General features: G+C 44.1%; 1 protein-coding gene across 1 annotated transcript in view; it reads right to left on the reverse strand.

Moving 5' to 3' along the window:
- Positions 1 to 4,666: 4,666 nt before the first annotated feature.
- The window catches only part of LOC117362218 (transcription factor 15-like), a 72,287-nt gene continuing 56,703 nt past the window's right edge, over positions 4,667 to 20,250 (reverse strand). The window contains exons 3-4 of the transcript XR_004539832.1: positions 7,089 to 7,267; positions 4,667 to 4,811 (exon numbers count right to left, since the gene is read on the reverse strand). The gene's annotated coding sequence lies outside the window, so the exon portion shown is untranslated. The remainder of the gene's footprint in view (positions 4,812 to 7,088; positions 7,268 to 20,250) is intronic.

Genomic DNA, 20,250 nt, shown 5'->3' on the forward strand with positions numbered 1-20,250 from the left:
ACATACTGCAGTGAGTAGTACATCAATACACCCATTATAAAACTAAACAAGCCAAACTAGTACAGATCAATCCTACACCGTCAATCCTAACAGAAAACCATGTCTTTTGAACACACAGAACACAGAAAACACCTTCGCCTAGTATGAAATGTCATCACTAACTAACCCCTCCCCCTTTTACAAAACTGAAGTGTGGATTTTAGCCACGGTAGAAACAGCTCTGACGCTCATGGAATTCTGAGCATCAGAGCTGCTACCACTACAGCTGGCGTTAAAAAACGCTCCATAGTTTTGTAAAAGGGGGGATAAAATAGAAATACATAGACAAAGGTTAAATTGAACCAGCAAGAAGCTGGACTCTGCATACAATTCAACACCACAGAAACAGTGACACATGTCTCCTAAAGCAATAAATAAATAGAAAATTTTTGTTCTACCTTTGTCTTCTCTGGTTTCTGCTTTCCTCATCTTCTTGTTACTCTCTTCCTTCCATCCACTGTCTGTCATCTCTCTGCCCCTATATGGCATCTTCTCTCCTTCTATGCCCCTTCCAGAAACTGTATGCCTCCCCCTTCCATCTCTCCTTTCACCCCCATTGGTCTGGCATCTCTCTCCTCTCCTTCCCTCTCCCACACCTCTCTTCTGCAATCCCTTTCTTCCCTCATTTTCCTTTTCAATTTATTTTCTGCATCCATCTAGATTACGTTCTTACTACCCTCTCATCAATTTCCTTTTTTGCTGTCTACCTACAGCTCGCCACCTCTTTCCCTCAACCCTTCCAGTATCTAACTCTATCCTCTTCCCTCAATCCAGCATGTGCCCTTTTTTCTTTCTCCTCCCCACTTCCTTCCAGCGTATGCTCCCCCTCTCCCTCCACTTCCATTCAGTCTGCCCCCCTCTCCCACACACTTTCATTCAGTGTCTATCCCTCCTCTCACCCCATGTCCATTCAGTGTTTTTTTCTCCTCTCCTCCACACTTCCATTCAGCATCTGTCCCTCCTATCCCCCACACTTCCATTCAGCATCTGTCCCTCCTCTCCCCCACACTTCCATTCAGTGTCTGTCCCCCTCTCTCTACCCCTGCCATCTACTGTTCACCCTCTGTCTCGCCCCTTCCATTCTCTGCCCTTTCTGCCCTTTCCATCCAGTGTCCCTGCCCACTCTCTCTTCCATATGGTATCTTCCCTCTTTCTATGCTCCTTCCATAAACTGTCTCCTTTATACATGATTCATTTCAGCCTCACCCCCTCTCCATTTTTCTGTCTCCCTATGCTCTGGAATCTCTCTCTTCTCCTTTCCTTCCTTCCTACTCTACCCCATGGTCTGGTATCTCTTTCTCTCCATGCTCTGGCACCTCTTCTCCCTCTGGTCTGGCATTTGTTTCCTGACTCTCCCCCATGCCCTGGCATATTTCTCCTCTCCTTCCAACTCCCCCTCCCCCTCCATTATCTGGCATCTCTTCTCCTTCCTTTCTCTCCCTCCCTCCTTCCTTCCTTTCCCATGGTCTGGCATCTGTCTCCTTCCCCCCCTCCCATGCCCTGGCATCTCCCCCTCCCCCTCCATGGTCTGGTATTTCCTTTCCTTTCCTTCCCTCCCATGGACGGCATCTCTTGTTCCTCTCCCTTTTCCTTCTCCCTCCTTCTGTGTCAGCATGCCCCCTATCTACCTACTACTCCAATATCCAGAACCTCCTTTTTCTTCTTATTGCATCCACCCCGTGTCCAGCATCTTCCACCTGTCTTTCTACTCATATCATGTCTGGTTTTTTTCCCTTCACCCTACAACCTCATTGTCCAGCATCTTCCTGTGTTCCTTTTTTTCTTCCTTATCTGATTTAGCAGCTTTCTTCCCTTTCCTGAGCCAGCCAACCCACCATCTTCCCTCATCCCATTTCAGTCCTCCCCTCTTTTCCCCAACTTAATAGACCTGAATGGTATAGAAGTCCCTCAGAGTGTTCCAGTGCTGCTGCAAGACTTGAGGCGATTCTTAGTTGCCATCAGCCCTGCCTTCAGCTCCGCCAGTAACCGGCATTGGCTTCCCCTCCCGCGCTAAAGCCTGCCTCCCTCCTTCCCTCCCTAAAGCACCGAAATGGTCAAGGGGGCCGTCAGGTCCAGAATCACCCTCCCTATTCTCAGGGCCAGCATTAGGAGATGGCAAGGGGGCCCCGCGATCCAGGCAGCTCGCTCTGAGCTGCCATCAGCCCTACCTTCGGCTGCGCCGGTAAAGCAAAACTGGACGGTAAAAGCAAAGAGAGAAGCCGCAGAACTTTTTCACTTGCCTGCATTGCTCGAAGTTCTGCTGCTCTCGATCCCGCCCCCTCTGAAGTGACTTCCTGTTTTTGAGGGGTGGGATCGAGAGCGGCAGAACTTCGAGCAATGCAGGCAAGTGGAAAAGTCCCGCGGCTTCTCTCTTTGCTTTTACCGTCCAGTTTTGCTTTACCAGCACAGCTGAAGGCAGGGCTGATGGCAGCTAAGAGAGCTGCCTGGATCACAGGGCCCCCTTGCCATCCCCTAATGCCAGCCCTGAGAATAGGGAGGGTGATTCCGGACCTGATGGCCCCCCCCCCCCAACCATTGCAGCGCTGTAGGGAGGGAAGGAGGGAGGCAGGCTTTAGCAAGGGAGGGGAAACGATTGCCGATCCCTTGTTCCCTCGCACAGCTTCGGGATGCTGTCCCTGAAAATGGGACATTTCGGCATCCCAAAGTGGTGGGTCAGGACAACGGGTCGGTCGGTCACCTTAAGTAAGAAAGCGGCAGTAAGGAGGGAGGGAGCGCGATAGGGACTGGGCCGGCTGTGCACCCCCCCTAAGGCTGCACCCGGGGCAGCCTCCCCCGCCCCCCCTTGGTACGCCACTGATGATTTGCTCTCTTCTTAATTTATGTGGAAAGATATGTTTCTTGGCTGATGTAGTGCTTGTTTTTATTTTCAGGTGTTTTTTTAAGGATCTATACCAATGAGCTATTCTATGCTTTACGATTGTTCAGATACCTTTGTTTTTTCTATTTTTATTGATTTTTAGATATTTTTCATTAATTTATTGGTACTAGAAGGTGATTAAGGTTTGCAATTTTTTATAAAGTTGTGCATAATATATATTTTTTAATGCATACATTTTATGGGACACACCATACCTGAGAGCTTTTTAAATGTAGTCTTGTTGAATAAACACATTGAATACATAGAATGCACAATGTCATATTTGTTTTATGCTTGATTATCTATGGATTTTTAAAAAATTATTTATGGCATGATCCCTGACAGACAACACTCATATACCCAAATTTCTAATCTCATTTTATATTTGAGTCAATTTTTTTCCCTCCTTTTCGGGGGGAAATGGTTACTTCTGTTTATATTCGGATCGGTTAATAATTGAGTATATATGGTAATCGTAATTGCCCAGGAAGTGTATTCTAGAGTTTTACTCCAGCAACAGAAATCATTGAAGCCTTGATAGCAGCATAATGCAATCTTACCCCTCTGTTCATTGATATCAACATTCCATATTTTGATCTTCATGGCTGATACACCACCAATAACTGTTGAAAATATACTGGAGCAGTATGGCATACAGTCTGATAAATTTAAAAAATTAATTAATGTGCATATTTGGCACATACATTTGTGCCAAATATAGAATTGCTCCCTTAGTCGGCCTCACCCCCAAAATGTTCCTATGACAGCCGTTTTTCTGCATGATAAAACTGTATGTGCACCAGAGTGCATGCATGTTTATATGTGCACTGCAGTTGAAAATCCAGCACTTAGACATCCAGCACAGCACCATACATCTAAGTGCTGTTTGAAATTGATCTCAGTCTAACACAGAGAAGAAACATATTATATGTAGATATATAAATCACTATAGCTTTAATCTTCTTAGCTAAGGACCACTTTCAGACCACAGAGTTTGGGAAAGTAGGACTGTATCATTGTAGTGAATAGTTTATTGATGCTCTTTTATTGGAGAACTAATATTGTACATATGTTTCTTTTCCTCAAAAAATTAAACTCTAACAGCAAATCAAAAAAGATTTTTGTCACATTGCTAATTTTTACTGCAATAAAGCCATTAGCTATCTCTGAAAGGATTTACAAGAACTGGACATCTTTCCAACCTCTCAATAAATAGGTGGAGTGCATTGACAAAGGACTCATTAATGAACAGATGATTGAGATGGCGTATTCTGACTCATCCCATGATTCATTCAGGCTCTTACAGTGGGCTATATGATCTCTTTCAGAGTAGTTAAATTAGAGGTGAATAACATATGGGTAAGTACACATTTTCATTTCACTGCCTTCAGGTGCTCAGAGCTTTTGCCAATATACTAATATGCACAGTCTACTATTTTGACTAGTCATTTCCATTTTATTCATTCAATTTTCTATACCATTCTCCCAGGAGAGCTCAGAACGGTTTACATGAGTTTATTCAGGTACTCAAGCATGTTTCCCTGTCTGTCCCGGTGGGCTCACAATCTATCTATGTACCTGGGGCAATGGGGGGATTAAGTGACTTGCCCATGGTCACAAAGAGCAGCATGGGCTAGAACCCACAACCCCAGGGTTCTGAGGCTGTAGTTTTAATCACTGCGCCCCACTCTCCCCACTGCGCCCCACTCTCCTCACTGTGCCCCACTCTCCCCACTGCGCCACACTCCCGCCATTTAAGCGTCTTCATTGCCTTTTGTGAGTAAGAACCTGGTTTTTCTTCCTGCACATATCTACTTTCTTTCCTCTCCAATGGGTGATTATGGATATCCTCTCAAGACCAGATAATGGTGTCTTATGTCTTATCCTCAAATTCCTGCAATAGAACGAAATTATGCTCAATCATCAGACCAGTAATTTGCATAAGATAAAGGAGCACACCTAGAATTCTGCTCTATATTGCACATTTGCTTTTACAGGTCCAAGATTTTTATTCCCTCTCTCCTTCTCCTGGTATGTTCTCTCCATAGCATTCCATCATAGCACTTCATTCAAATGGGGCCTACGCTGGCACCAAGCTGTCACCTGAGGACTTTTCAATATTCCAATTCCATTCCAGGGGAAAGCATGCAAAAGATTTGTTCTACAAGAAATTAATGTTGATTTGGTAGAGGAGCTGATTGAAGGCACCTGGACTGTGCTCACTGAATCACCAAGGGCCCCCTGAAAGTTAGTACAGCAATATAGTTTCACTTTATTCCTTACTGGAAGTTGCTGATAACCTGTAACTAATACAAGATGCCATCATTTGAATGGATTTATTTTCCCCCTCATGCATAACTCCATTCGTTCCTGAACTCCTTCTGGATATTCCTTATCTCTACCTTTAAAGACTGTCTTATTCATTTTTTTTCACTGTATTAATGGAAGGGTGACTGGTCATGAAAGAATTCTGGGGTTTTTGGGAACCATTCTCATAGCTAGCCATCTTGCATCTCCAATATGCTGTTTTCTTCTCTCCAGACATCAGGGCATGCCCCTTCCCTAGCCTTTTGGAACCCATAAAATTAGCACCAACAAGAACTGCACTTAGTATGATTTTATAAAGGTATGTGCACCTTATAGAATCACGCTAAGCGACAGTGTATTTCATAGCTTTTAGGATCAAGTTTCAAATTTAATCAGTTCTTAACATACCACTTATCAAGTATCTAAGTGATTAACAATAAAAGCAAAAATAGAATAAAATTAAAATATATGCTGTACAGTATAAAGGGATAACAAAAGCAAATTGGCATGATAGATAAGGAAAGTGAGGAAGAAATACAATATATATTTTTTTAAGAGAATACAAAGGTACACCTTAAGGGGAGGGGAAAAAGTATAGTTAAAATTTCAAGTAATAAAGGAAATCTCTTAAAATTATAAATTATAGGCGTCTCGAAATAGGAATGTTTTGAGGTTGGATTTGAATTTGGCTATTGAAGATTCTTTTTTTTTAATTTATCGCTTCAAATAATTACATACACAATTGTACAGGAAATACTGAATACATCTCTTCAATTCATCAAATGATAAATGAACATGAAACATAAAAAGAAGAAAAATCTTTTAACATACTTTACCGGTGGAGGGAGAAAAAGCATCAAGAAACCACCTTGTGGGAATCAAGGTTTTAACTAAATATAATAAAGAGGAGAAATTACTCAAGCATACATCATTCCTAACATTCCATGATCACATAATTCTTTGCAAAGATGTAAAGACATAGCATTTCATAATGTGGGTGCTATTACTGAAAAATGGATTTTCATGTGTCATAGACAATATGCCACCCATTTAGGCCAAGAAAATCAGGCCTAAATACCTGCGCCTAACTTGTGCAAAGTTTGGGTATATTCTAGAACATTGTGTCCAGCTTTTAGGAGTAACCATGATCCACCCATGCTACTCCCCGGCCAAGCCCCCTTTTCAGATTCATGCACTAGAACTAACGCTTTATAGAAAGTGCCTACCAAGTTGTGTGTTTAACTTTTAATCTGTGTCAATTAGCATTGGTTATGAGGTGTTAATCACCAATTATCCGTGCCAATTAGGCCTGATAAACAATTACACTGGCTGTGCGCATCAATTTGTACGCATAACAAGATGTCATACATATACTTTTCTCTCTGTTAGGTGACCCACCAGTTTCTTATTACAACACATTTTTCATGGTTTAGTTAGGAAGGTATTTCATGTAAAACATGATTCACATCCTTAGCCTTTTAGGGAACAGCCTTCCCACATCAATAAGGACACGGACAAGCTAATTCACCTTCATTGAAAGGCTGAAAACATTCTTGTTTGGTAAACTCCTTACTACTCAGTAACTCAGCCTCCCTCCAATGCTAAGAGTTGTCAGCAATTGTCGCCTCATTTGACTCAATGTCTCCACTCCCTATATTCCATTTGTAAACCCGTAATTGCCTTCCCCTCCTTCTGTATGGTGTTATCTTTCCCACCTGCAGCAATGCATCCTTTCTCATCAATGTGATGCAACCACTATGCCCCATGCTTCTTTATGGGCCTCTTAACTTGTAAATCACCTTGAACTTGAACTGGATAAGTGCGATACGGATATTCAAATTAGATTAGATTAGATTTTACCAACCATATCCAGTTATTTCGTTGTGCTGCTTCACTATGACAGAAATATTCTTGTTGAGATTTAATCAAGGCATAAACTTGATTGGTGAGCTTAGTCAGCTATGGTAACATGAAATTTCATCCATAAGCCATTAACTAGATATTACAGCATTTACAGTCCAATCCATAATGTGATATTTCATGCTGGAATAAAAAAAATATATATCACTAAAACCAAAGGCAGAAACCATAAATTAGGATACTTTGTAAACTGGCAATGTTAGAAAACAGATCATATATTTTGCTGTCTAAACTATTGAATGGCATGCATTTTCCCTGTGAGCTATGTGAGCTCAAAGTATATCCCACTGCAATACTTTTGGCTCCCCAAAAATAGATACACAGTATTTTAATTTCATACGGAAAGTGATATTTGGTTATTGAATAGATTGTGACACAGTATGATCAAGGAATGTGAATGTTGTACTTTACTCATCACTTACTTCCTCATTACAGGATTTATCTGCTCAGTGTGAGTGTTTATCTTAGATCCAAGAGAGAAACAAGATGACTAATGTACGAGGGGCCACTGAAAAGTTCTCAGATCAACCAATGACATGGATCCATGAAACTTACAAGTTATTCCACACTTTTCTTGACACTTTTTATTTCAATGATATGAAATGAAACAAAAAGGTTTCCATGAAAAGTGTGGCATAACTTATAAGTTCTATGACTCCATATCATTCTCTTCTCGGTTGGGCTGAGAACTTTTCAGCGGCCCTTCATAGCCGAACCTGAAAATTTTGAGCTTAATCTGCTTCCCTCTATCCTACCTGGAAAGGGAAAAATGGCAAATAAAACCTCATCCTCTACAAACCTCAGTCAGAAATTGCACCACAAAATGTGAAACAAAACTATTAACTAACACCAAGCTTTTTATCCGAAATAGCCATTAGTTCCACTCCAGGTTTTTACTGTGCTGCCCACCTACATCCACTAGTGTAAATCCCAGTCTGAAGGAGTAAGGCCCTCATCCTACTAGAGCTGTCAGAAACACCTGAGAAGGCAAGTCTCTATATATACTCTGAAATGACAAATAGAAAGAGATATGGCTGTGGAGAAATGAGTTCTAATGGTGTTAACATTCTTTTAATATTAGTCAAACAATGAACTGAGGATGTGAAGTCAGTGAATTTATAGTAATGTAATGTAATTTATTTCTTATATACCGCTACATCCGTTAGGTTCTAAGCGGTTTACAGAAAATATACATTAAGATTAGAAATAAGAAAGGTACTTGAAAAATTCCCTTACTGTCCCGAAGGCTCACAATCTAACTAAAGTACCTGGAGGGTAATAGAGAAGTGAAAAGTAGAGTTAGAGGAAAAATAAAAATAAAATAAACATTTTAACAAGACAGCATTGATCTAAATACTTTGGAAGGTAGAAGAGAGGAGAGAAAGGAATAGAAGCAGAAGGGGGAGCCGTTGAACAGTAGAATTCTGGAGAAATTTAAATGATAGAAATAGAACAAAACAAAGACAAAAGGCAAAACAATAGATAAGATTAAAGATAAATCATAAGCTGGAAAGAAAAATAAAATAAAACTTTGTCTTCAATCCACGGTTTCAGCGTCAGTGATGAAGTGGAGCAAGTAAGTTTAGGAGGAGCGATTGACGTTTCCAGAAAGGGCTTCTTCAGGGAAGAGACTTGGCAGACAGTCCCAGGATGCCTATGTCTCCTCCCCTGCGATGTTCTCCCATCCATGCATTCCCTCCCAGACACACTGCCCGTGCCCCAGCCGCTCCAAGGAGGCTGCCCCAGATGAGGCCCACGGTGAATGCAGGATTCTCTCCTCTGCGGGAAAGCCGCCCGGAGCCGACAGTCGATCTTATAGTGTGACGTAAATCATATTTCTAATACAAAAATAGCACATAACTGAAACATATTACTGTATTTCATTTTCTCCATTGGCCGCCCTTTAGAAAAATACCCTATGTTGGCCAAGGTTTGGCTTTGATGGTTTTAATATGCATGTCTGTATTTCTATGGTTCTATTTCTCTATTATTAATGTAGGCAATGTCAGGATCCCCTTAGATTCCTTCATCTCACAATGAATGTAATAGAGTTGACTGGTAAAGAATCTCATTAGGTTCCACCTGATCAAACCTCATATTTTGCAGATCTGTAACAGGGCACAAATTGTATCACAAAGATAGGGTGGATCAAATTGGGGCAGGCGAATGGCATTACCGTATTTTCTCGCATATAACGCGCGCGTTATATGTGGTTTTTACAAACCGCGCATACCCTTGCGCGTTATACGCGTGAGCGCGTTGTACAAAATTTTTTTACATAGTTTCCCCCCCCCGACGCCCGATTCATCACCCGGAAGGAGCACTCGCACTCCCACCCCGAAGGACCGCTCGCACCCCCACCCGAAGAACCGCTCGCACCCCCACAGCCTCCCCCTCCCCCATGGAGAAGCTGTCTACCTTGTTTCCGGATGCCAGCCCAGCTGCTTCCTCTGCCGGCAGTCCTGCCCCTTCTCAGAGCCCTGTGCTGCGCTGCTTCCTCTTCAAGCGGTCCCGCCCTTTCTCTGATGTCAGAGAAAGGGCGGGACCGCCGGAAGAAAAAGCAGCACAGCAGGGCTCAGAGAAGGGGCGGGACCGCCGGCAGAGGAAACAGCTGGGCTCGCTGGCATCCAGAAACAAGGTAGACAGCTTCTCCAAGGGGGAGGGGGGAGGCTGTGGGGGTGCGAGCGGTTCTTCGGGTGGGGGTGCGAGCGGTCCTTCGGGGTGGGAGTGCGAACGCTCCTTCAGGGTGGGGGTGCGAGCGCTCCTTCAGGGTGGGGGTGCGGGTGCGTGCGAGCGGTCCTTCGGGGTGGGGGTGCGAGCGGTCCTGCAGGGGGGTGAATCGGACGTCGGGGGGGGCATCAGGCTTTCAGGGTAGGGACAGGACTTCAAGGAGGAAAGGAGAGTCGGGGCGGGCGAAAACAGAGTCAGGGTCTCCAGAGGAGAGTCGGGGCGGGCGAAAGGAGAGTCGGGCAGCATGCGCGGTATACGGGTGTGCACGGTATATAAAAATTTATGTACATAAATATGTGTTTTTTGCGCGCTATACCCATGTGCACGTTTTACACGGGTGCGCGTTATCTATGTGAAAATACGGTATATGTTAAAGAGGGAATTGGGTCAAACAGAATAAAAATTCTACAGAAAACAGATTGTAATGTGAAATCCTTGTGGATAGAAATTCCATGTGTGCAGGAAATGAATAGTGGTAGGATTATATTACCATCTGCCTGGCCAGAATGAACAGACAGATGATGAAATCTTAGCAGAAATTAAGAAAGCTAACAAATTTGGCAACATTATAACAATGGGTGATTTCAATTACCCACCGCAGACAGACAAAAACAGCTAACTCGTACTGTTAGTAAACCTCAATTTAAATGCCAAATGATGAAACAGGCTTGGGAACTGAAACCTCATAACCCCCTAAAAACCAAGCAACTTGTGTTTTATACTCCTTCCCAAAATTCATAAGCGACTTATTGATCCTCCAGGATACCTGATTGTGCCAGTATGAAACTTCCCTCCTGGAAAGGGTATGTACATGTGTTTTTTACAATCTTTGTTATTGATTATTCCCTGCTATTTGAAAAACATGACACATTTTTTGATGATTTTGGAAACACTGACTTTTGATAATCAATCTTTGTTATTGACTCCATTGGGTGTATAATCTTTGTATACTAGTATCCCCCAGTTGGAAGCCTTATCGGTAAGCAAAACTTTTCCTGCCTGGCCGTAATGCTGTACTACCTCGCCTTCCCTCGACGCTACTCTTACTACTTCCTCTCCCCGCCTTCCTCCAGATGCCTAATCCCTCTGCCTCCTCCCTGATTGGCCTACCCTTCCTGCCCTAGCTTTCTCCTGCCCCTTTCTCCCACTAGCTCCCCCTCCCCTTCTACCCTCCCCCCAACTCCTTTTGCTTTCGGTCCTCGGCCCATTTGTCACCGCTTCCCCCTTAATCATGTTTGCCCTTTGTTAATCTAAACAATGTACTAATGTTGGAATTTTGTACCACCTCTAAAGCTTGCACTATGGTAGAGGGTAACGTCAAGCAAGATTCATGCAGTATTACTGAATACCAGGGATCTGCACCTAAATTATGCACTAGGATTTAAACCAGGTTTCAACTAATTTAAATCCTGCTTGGAGGATAAGGACGTTGTTAGTGGAGTGCCGTAGGGATCTGTCCTTGGGCCAGCTCTATTTAACATCTTTGTGAGTAATATTGAAGAAGGCCTGTCTGGCAAAGTTTGTCTTTTTGCGGATGATACCAAGCTCTGTAATAGGGTAGTCACTCCAGAGGGTGTGGATAACATGAGGCAGGATCTGGTGAAACTTGAAGAATGGTCTGGTAATTGGCAACTAAGATTTAATGCTAAAAAGTGCATGGTCGTGCACTTAGGCTGCAAAAATCCAGAAGCACAGTATAGTATAGGAGGTGAAGTACTTCCATGTGCGGAAGAAGAGCAGGACTCAAGGTGATTGTGTCTGATGATCTCAGGGTGGCAAAACAGGTCGAAAAGGCAACGGTCAAAGCCAGGAGGATGTTTGGATGCCTAAGGAAAGGAATGGCCAGTTGGAACAGGGAGGTGATAATGCTGTTGAATAAGTCTCTGATAAGGCCCCAATTGGAATATTGTGTGCAATTTTGGAGACTGTACCTTCAAAAAGATATAAAGAGGATGGAGTCGGTCCAAAATTGGTTAGTGGTCTTTGTCATAAACGGTATAGGAACTGACTTAGAGATCTTAATATGTATACTCTGGAGGAAAGACGGGTGAGAGGGGATATGATAGAGACGTTTAAATATCTCCAAGGCGTTACTGTATAGGAGGTGAGTCTTTTTCAAATGAAGGAAAACTCTGGAAGGAGAGGGCATAGGATGAAGTTAAGAGATGATAGGCTCAGAAGTAATGTAAGAAAATACTTCTATATCAGGGGTGTTGAACTCAATCAGAGAAGGGGCCAAAATCTAAAATCCAGCCTAAATCGCGGGCCGAATGGTTTACTGAACAGTCATAAACTGACAATGTTAACCAGAAATGTGAATTTAAAATGAGTGGAACAATCTTTTCCTTAACATTGCTGTTAACCAACTCACATGCTATCAAGCAAAACAGTAATATTGGTATCAAGCAAAACAGTAATATTGGAATGTACCTAAAATGCTCATTGTTTTGTTTTCTGGCTAGATGTCTGACACCGTTTTCCCCGTATCAATGAGTCAATGTTCGGCTTTATTTCTTGGGCTGTAGCAACCCGCAAAACAGCATGGAGGTTGTCATCGGTAATGCGTGATCTGTGCTTGTTTTTGTTCAGATTCATTATTGAAAACATCTGTTCACAAAGATAGGTGCTCCCGAACATGGATAGAATACGGGCAGCATGAAGTCGGAGCTCTGGCATTGAGTCAGGGGGCAGTAGAGGGTAGAAGTCCTCAATTTCAACATCCTGAAACCTTGATTTCAGGCCACTGTCAGACTGAAGCTCGATTATCTCCATCTGAAGGTGATGGGGCACATTGTTGACATCAACTGTAAAAGGATTGGCAAAGATGTCAAAGCCTGAGTGCTGTGTTCTAAAGTCAGAGAAGCGCCGCTCAAATTCACTTAGTAAACGGCTAACTTTGGTAGCCAGCCGACTGCAAGGAAAAGTACCAGAAATAGTGGTTGAGATACTCAAACAAACGGGAAAGTGGGCAAGATTGTCCTGTTCCAGTTGGGACTTCCATAGTTGAAGTTTACGCTGGAATGCTGTGATCATGTCAGACATCTTCGTGATGACTTGTTTGCGTCTCTGCAGCTTCAGATTCAGTTGGGCGAGATGCTCGCATATGTCACACATCATAGCAAAATCACATAGCCAGGCGGGATCCGACAGTTCAGGCAAGGGCTTTCCTTTACTTTCCATGAAAAGAGCAATTTGTTCTCTGAGCTCAAAAAATCTTTTGAGGACTGCGCTCTTGCTCAGCCATCTTACTTCTGTGTGGTATGGCACGTCTCCATGCTCTGCACCCATCTCCTGTAAAAACTGCTGGAACTGGCGATGATTCAGGCCACGTGCCCTTATAAAGTTAATAGTTTTAATGACTGTGGTCATTATGTCATTCATGTCCAGAACTTTTCCACACATAGCCTCTTGGTGGATAATGAAATGATAAGTAATCAAGGGTGTGTGGCAGTGACTTTTTTTGCATTCTTTCCTTCATTAGTCCAACCAAGCCTTTCTTTTCTCCGCATATTGAAGGTGCGCCATCGGTAGTTAGCCCCACCAACTTTTCCCAGGGTAATTTAAAATTATTTATAGATTTCTCCACAGCCTCAAATATATCTCTACCAGTCGTCGTCCCATGCATGGCAGCTACATCCAAAAGTTCCTCAGTGACAGAGAGGTCGGTCTTCGTAGCATGTATAAAGATGGACAGCTGTGCTGTATCAGTGTTGTCTGTGCTTTCATCGATAGCAAGTGAAAAAGCGAGATAACTGCATGCCTGTTCGGCCAGCTGTGATGATAGATTTCCTGAGAGTTCTTGAACTCTGTCTGCAATGGTGTTTCTTGACAAACTGACAGTTTGAAAACTCTGTATCTGGTCTGGGCATACTTTCTCACACACTTTTAGCATGCATTGCTTCAAAAAGGCACCCTCTGAAAAACACCTTGAAGTACGGGCAATTTCTTCAGCCACTATAAAGCTTGCTTTCACTGCAGCATCATTTTTCGCTGTAGCCTTTGTAAACATTTGCTGCTGTGATTGTAGTTTGCCTTTTAGTTCTTTAACAATTTTATGCTTTTCTTCCAAAGTATATTTGCCATACTTAACATTATGTTTGGTGTCAAAATGACGATGTATATTGTACTCTTTCATCACCGACACTGTCTCATAACACAATATACACACTGGTTTGCCCTCACTAAGCACAAACATGTATTCATTTTCCCATTTGTCATTAAATTGTCTGCCTTCACCGTCAACTTTTCTTTTCCTGGACATTTTGGGATCAATATTGGCAGTAAAAGATGTAGTTTATTGGAAATCTGCGTTAGAATGAAAAAGTCAGTCAATAAATGCCTGGCTGGGTACAGATAGCAGATTCTGTTGCGATTTTTATGCCTACACTTTATGCCAGGAACTGGCAGCTTCTGCTGTGTATTTTTTTTACATAGTTCCCCCCCCCCCCCCGACATCCGATTCACCCCAAGCAGGACCGCTCGCATGCACCTGCACCCCCACCTCGAAGGACTGCCGACTTCCCGACTCCCAACACGATCGGGGCAAGAGGGAGCTCAAGCCCTCTTGCCCCCCTGACTCCCCGACATGATCGGGGCAAAAAGGAGCCCAAGCCCTCTTGCCCCGCCGATTCCCCAACTCCATATCGGGCCAGGAGGGAGCCCAAGTCCTCCTGGCCCTGGCGACTCCCCCCCCCCCCCCCCCGCTAGTTGTTCGGGCCAGGAGGGAGCCCAAACCCTCCTGACCACGGCAACCCCCTACCCCCACCCCGCACTACATTACGGGCAGGAGGGATCCCATGCCCTCCTGCCCTCAACGCAAACCCCCCTCCCCCCATCGACCGCCCCCCCCAAGAACCTCCGACCCCCCTGGCCGACCCCCATGACACCCCCACCCCCCTTCCCCATACCTTTCTGTAGTTGGCCGGACAGACCGGAGCCAAACCCGCCTGTCCGGCAGGCAGCCAATGACGGAATGAGGCCGGATTGGCCCATCCGTCTCAAAGCTCCGCCTACTGGTGGGACCTAAGGCTCCCGGGTCTATTCTGATTGGCCCAGGCGCCTTAGGCCCCACCAGTAGGCGGAGCTTTGAGACGGATGGGCCAATCCGGCCTCATTCCGTCGTTGGCTGCCTGCCGGACAGGCGGGTTTGGCTCCCGTCTGTCCGGCCAACTACAGAAAGGTACGGGGAAGGGGGGTGGGGGTGTCGTGGGGATCGGCCAGGGGGGTCGCGGGTCGGCTGGGGGGGCGGTCGAAGGTTCTTGGGGGGGGCGGTCGATGGGGGGAGATAGATAGCAAGTACGGCCGGCGAGATCACAAGCCTCCTATGTTACCGTGCGTCATTGTGATGGAACGCAGCGGCGTGCAGTGATGACAGCGCGGTGCGGGCCTTGTGTTTGACACATGTGTTCTATATAGAAAGGGTGGTAGATGCGGGGAATAGTCTCCCAGAGGAGATGGTAGAAATTAAGACCGTATCGGAATTCAAGATAGCATGGGACAGGCACAGTGGCGTACCAAGGGGGGGGCGGGGGGGGCGGTCCGCCCCGAGTACCAAGCCCTGAGGGGGTGCTCCCGGTCCGGTTACCCCCCCCTGCGCCGGGTGTCGCGTCTGGAAATAGCCTGCAGCAAGATCACGATGCCAGAGATCTTTGCCTGCTTCGACTGTTTCCTCCGCCACGGTCCTGCCCCTCCTCTGATGTCAGAGGAGGGGCGGGACCGCGGCGGAGGAAACAGCCGAAGCAGGCAAAGATCTCTGGCATCGCGCGATCTTGTTGCAGGCTGTTTCCCCAGGGCAGTAGCGTACCAAGGGGGGCGAGGGGGAGGTCCATCCCGGGTGCCGCCTTAGGGGGGGGGGGTGCACAGCTGGCCCGGTCCCTATCGCGCTCCTACCCTCCCAGCGAAAGCAGCATCGGCGCCATTATCGAAAAAGGTAATGGCGCCAGGCCTTGGAACACCAAGGCAGACCGCTTCTCCCCCCTCCCAGCCGAAACCCCGCTGACCCTCCTATCTCTCCCCCCCCCCCCCAAGTGAACCTTTCCGACTCTCCCAGCGAAAGCAGCAAACCTCCCTCCAGTAGCGTCGGCTTTATCCTCCCTCTGCCGCATCACTGATGACGTCATCAGTAACGCGGCAGAGGGAGGAGAAAGCCGCGAAGGAGGTTTGCTGCTCTCGCTGGGAAGGTCGGAAAGGTTCACGGGGGGGGGGAGATAGGAGGGTCAGCGGGGGTTCGGCTGGGAGGGGGGAGAAGCGGACTGCCTCGGTGCTCCATTACCTTCTTCGGGCAGCAGCAGCGTTTACAATTCGCTGCTGTTGCCGGCTTCAGGCCTTGTTCTCTGCCGGGTCCTGCCTACTTCCAGTTTTCATGAAGACAGGACCCGACAGAGAGGAAGGCCTGAAGCGGGCAACAGCAGTGAATTGTGAATGCTGCTGCTGCCCGATGAAGTTCAGGACATCGGGGAAGGAGCAGGGAGAAATCGGCTGCTGGCTTGGGGGTGAGGGTAGGGAAAGAATCGTGGAAGTGGAGAAATCGGCACGATGGCTTTGTGCAGGCTAGGGGGAGAGAGAAAGAAAGGCAGAAAGAAAGAGGGGGACCAAGGGGAGAGAAAGAAAGGCAGAAATAAAGAGGGGGTCAAGGGGGAGAGAAAGAAAGGCAGAAAGAAAGAGGAGGGCCAGGGGGAGAGAGAAAGAAAGGCAGAAAGAAAGAGGGGGACCAAGGGGAGAGAAAGAAAGGCAGAAATAAAGAGGGGGGTCAAGGGGGAGAGAAAGAAAGGCAGAAAGAAAGGGGGGGGCCAGGAGGAGAGAGAAAGAAAGGCAGAAATAAAGAGGGGAGCCAGGGGGAGAGAGAAAGAAGAAGGATCAGAAGAAGGACCAGAGACTCATGAAATCACCAGACAAAAAAGTAGGAAAAATGATTTTATTTTCAACTTAGTGATCAAAATGTGTCCGTTTTGAAAATTTATATCTGCTGTCTATATTTTGCACTATGGCCCCCTTTTACTAAACCGCAATAGAGTTTTTTAGCGCAGGGAGCCTATGAGCGTCGAGAGCAGCGTGGGGCATTCAGCGCAGCTCCCTACGCTAAAAACCGCTATCGCAGTTTAGTAAAAAGGGAGGGGGAATATTTGTCTATTTTTGTATAGTTGTTACTGAGGTGACATTGCATAAAGTCATCTGCCTTGACCTCTTTGAAAACCCGCGGAATATAAATGATAATTAACATTTTCTCTGCGTACAGCGTGCTTTGTGTTTTTAAAATTTTATTGTTGGTAGATCATTTTGACTTGGCCACAAAGGTAAGGGGGAGGGAGGGAGGGGAACTGCTGAAAGACATCTAATAATCCTTGCAGGCTTGACTGCAGGGAATTATTTTTGTAAAATCATGTTTTGTTATGTGACTGGCATTATCTAGACTTTAATTTCTATGAATGAATAGAATGAAAATGATATAAAATTACTTGCTTGTTTTTATGTGCGTGCGCTGAAGGAAAGTGGAGAGAGAGTGGGCTGAGGATGCTGAAGGGAAATGGGGAAGAGAGTGGGGAGAAGACGCTGATTTATAAATTGACAATTGTACAGAATATTGTTTCTTTTTATACTTTAATATAAACAATTCAAGGCTTGTGTGGATGGAATCAGGTGGTTTGCGGGGATGGGGACCGAGCTTACGGGGATTAGTCCAATAAAATTGTATTTTTTTATATCTCTATTTGTTTTATTTTTATTTGTTAATTTATAAAGTGGTGATTGTTATGTATCAGTTTTTTCAAATTTACATCTACTGTCTTTATATTTTGCACTGTATTAGAGGACATGTGTTACTGTTTTTTGTGGTGTTGCATAGTATCCAGGGTCTGGTTTCTTGGCGGATCAGTTTAACTTTTGTCTACATATTTCTATTTTTAGTTTGTGATTATTCCATTTTGGGCGAGGGTGTATCTCTGTTCTGTGTGTATGAAAAAGACATAGTTTTCAGTTGGCATTGACTACAGGACCAATTGACTGTGCGGGATCTGGCTTGTTTAGTTTTACAATGTATGTGTTGGTGTTCTAGTGCTCACTGCAGTGTTTAAGATGCAGCCTTTTCCTAGGTACACTCTTGTGGTGCGATATGTAGATTGGTACTAAAAATCATATTTTTCATATAGATGGGGGGGGGTGTCAAAAAATGATGGGCCCCGGGTGCCACATACCCTAGGTACGCCACTGGACAGGCATTTGGGATCTCTTAGGGAGAGGAGGAGATAGTGGATGTTGTGGATGGGCAGATTGGATGGGGCATTTGGCTTTTATCTGTTTCTATGTTTCTTTATCTGCTCTAAATGTTATTCTCTAAATGGTGCTCAACTCAGATTGCTGTATATTGAAAAGCCCTCTGCGATAATATTTTTCAGCACTTTTTTTTAGCACCATTTACTGAATCTAGTCCTTTTTGTAATAATGAACTGCTATGTACACATGCTTTGGGCTCAATTTTTTTAATGTTCTGTTCTATTAACTGCAATAAATGCATGTTATTGCTATAATGTAAACAGAGCTCAAACCTCTGACAACTGCCTGTGTCTGGGGAACAATTATCAACAGACTGACATGAATTAATGCACACGGGTCCAGGGTTCACTTCTGAGAATACTTGTGCTCTGCTTCTTGGTCCAACATTTGGTTGAAGCTAAGAAACACAAAATAAACACAAGCACTTCAGATATGAACCTGAGGCTCACATTGCAAGAGCGCTCGTATTTGCAAACTGCATCGAAGTTCATATCACTTCCCTCTGTAGGTGGTGGATTTTGTTTTGGGGGAGGGGTGGTAAGAGCTGGTTAAATGTGTTTTATTGCCTTTGTGTTGTATGCTATTTATTATTTAATTACTTTACACTGGTGTGATTATTATCTGAGTTTCTGAATGCACTGGAACAGAAGTGAAACTTGCTAATTGCAGACTGCCTCTGCGAAAAACAAATGTGGGTCATCCTCCAGATTTACTGTATCTGGCAGACCAAACAATGATCCTGGATCAATGTTAATTATATGTAGAAACATTCTAACTGAATATAATACTTAATTTGATTTGGTCTTCTGTTTTTAATTCTGGTAATGGCCGCTTCATTGAGATACCTCTATGACAACTCTCCAGAACTGATATATTTAGAAATTTTTAATACAAAGGAAAAATTGGACTCTGCCATTTCAAACCATTGCTTCAGTTATTTGAAAAATGCAGTTATTAGGAGGATGCATTTATGTATTTATCCATTGGAGAGAGGCAACAACTGAATTAGAAGCAGAAAAAAAGTCAAACGGTGGTAATAATATTCTTTTTCAAGCAAAGAATCAGGCAGCAGGCTATAGCAATGAACTGTGATTCTGTGAGGTTGACACAGTAACTTAAGATCCCATCAAAGTTACATGACCAGCACTGCAATGAATCCATCAGCCTCCATGATTTGTTAGTATAAGACATTTCCACTTTCCTTATCTTTAACCTGTGTGAACATAGCACATGTCTATACCATGGAAGCAAAAATCAATTCAGCCCTAAATGGTGAAAATCCATGGGTACTTTCATGGACCCCTAATTAAAGCAATGAAAATAAGGGGGGGGGGGGACACAGCCATATAGACTCCTATATTAAAGCAACATCTGCACAGACTTAGGCTTTGATTGCTCTCAGCAAAATTACATGTGAGTGTTTGCATATGCCTTTTCCATACATAATTTTGTCATTATGGTTTCTGCCCTCACTCCACCCCCAAACGAGAGAGAGAGAGAGATTTTAAAAGCATATATCTCACTTACAAGGGGGTGCTGAAAAGTTCTCAGCCCAACCAACCAACTGCCTAAATTCTCAGCATTATTTAGCCACAGTAGCTAAAAAGAGTGTTATCTTATTTCATTAAGCGCCAATTTGCAGAAACGAAATTCTATGTTTTGACATGGTTTCAGATCATTGATTGAACCATATCCACGTCATTCTTTTCTTGATTGGGCTGATAATTTTTCAGCATCCCCTCGTATACCTAGATGGATTACAAAAAACAAACAAACAAAAGATAAGATAAAATCACCAATAAACATTATAAAGCATAATAAAATGAGACAATATATAGATAAACATATCTATTATTCACTTCATTCCTTCAGTCACTGCTTCTTAACCACTTAAAAGGCTTCTATAAAAAGAGATGTTTTTAATAATTTTTTAAAACTCTGAATGTTATTATTCATTCTCAATTGTCCAATCAGATTGTTCCAAAGTTCAACCCTGCCACTGAAATAGCCAAGATTAGTTTTCTAAAATTTAAGGGGAAGGATACGGCGAGCCACTGTTCCTCCACCAAAACTGGGGTTACTCTATCATGTTTCTTTGCCCCATAAAT

This window comes from Geotrypetes seraphini, chromosome 6 (genome assembly GCF_902459505.1).
Source record: "Geotrypetes seraphini chromosome 6, aGeoSer1.1, whole genome shotgun sequence".
Lineage (NCBI taxonomy): Eukaryota > Metazoa > Chordata > Amphibia > Gymnophiona > Dermophiidae > Geotrypetes > Geotrypetes seraphini.